Here is a 1,335-nt window from a genome sequence, read left to right on the forward strand (position 1 = left end):
ATGTTTCTGATAATTTTTGGTCCCACAAATCACTATAAAAAGGAACCTTCCAAAAGTCATTTTATGTCCAACTTTTTATATTAACCAAAATAATGAGTTAAGCAGATTTTTCCCAAATATCAAGAATTTTGGATGGGTTTAAGGCACTCATTAATACCCTACAACCTTGAGTAACACAGCTCCCAAAATAGATTGCACACTCTTCGAGTGACGGCCATTTAAGGGGCCTAAACTCATCATTTTTCAGAGATTTTAATTCTATTTTAAAGCAAACAAATAAGGCTAACCTCCAGAAAAAGAATTACCCAATTCCATTGAGTTTTTGAAGAAGATAAAACCGATTTGAGATGCATGCAAGATTCTGCCAGATTTCAAAATACATCTTTTCATGATTAAATTCTACATGCAATGGGTTTTCTCCTACTTTCTTAGAGTTCAAAGTTTGTGGTTCATAGATTACCATCATTTGAAGACATTTTCATGTCTTGGATGTATAATCTCTCCTTTTGAGATCTCCAGAAACTTTAATTACAAGAACAAGAAGTAGGAGTAGAATAAATAGGAATTTTTGATATTTTATATAGGTAAGATAACTAGTATAATACATTTTTCTTGAAATCTTGAATATTCTTCAAGATTGACAGATTTCCTAAAGGTACTTTGAGGATGGAATCGGCTGGAGGGGGGTTTGATTTAGAGAGGGATCGAGATTAGGGAGAGGAAAGTTTTAAGCAAATATGATAATTGGAAATGAGAGTTTCAAATGAGGTGGGGTATTTATATGAGGATTTTAAAGAATAAAATGGGCTGGCCTCTAAAGGCCCAAACCCAATAAAAACTTTTATTTTTCTTTTAAACAAGAATAAGCCCATTATAACCCAAAAATATTATTTGCCAAACATTATTAAAAATAACCTTAATAAATCAAAGCTCCATCTTTTTGATAAAATTATTTGGACATTCAAATGAGACTTTTATATTTTTAAATTTGGATTTTACAATATCAACTTTATTTTATTTGGAGCATTTTTAATATATTTGGCATTACATATGTTAATTTTACCAGTTACTCGTCGAAACAAGGTTCTCTGGACTATACTTTGGGAACTAAGCCAGACGAATTCTAATCAACATGACTAGATCCTAATAAAATATAATTCTAAATATACAATCCCTATAAAGGTGCTAACCTGATGCTAAAAAATAACGGATGTCACACCAATCTATTCCATCATTACTCACCGTCCCACTGAAGTCCAAGTTGAATTTCCAAATGCTCTATTTATTATCAGGCTCAACTATAAAATGTGGAGAAACACACAATCATCCATTCTC

This window comes from Cynara cardunculus, unplaced genomic scaffold (assembly GCF_001531365.2).
Source record: "Cynara cardunculus var. scolymus isolate 2C unplaced genomic scaffold, CcrdV1 Un_Scaffold_8029, whole genome shotgun sequence".
Lineage (NCBI taxonomy): Eukaryota > Viridiplantae > Streptophyta > Magnoliopsida > Asterales > Asteraceae > Cynara > Cynara cardunculus.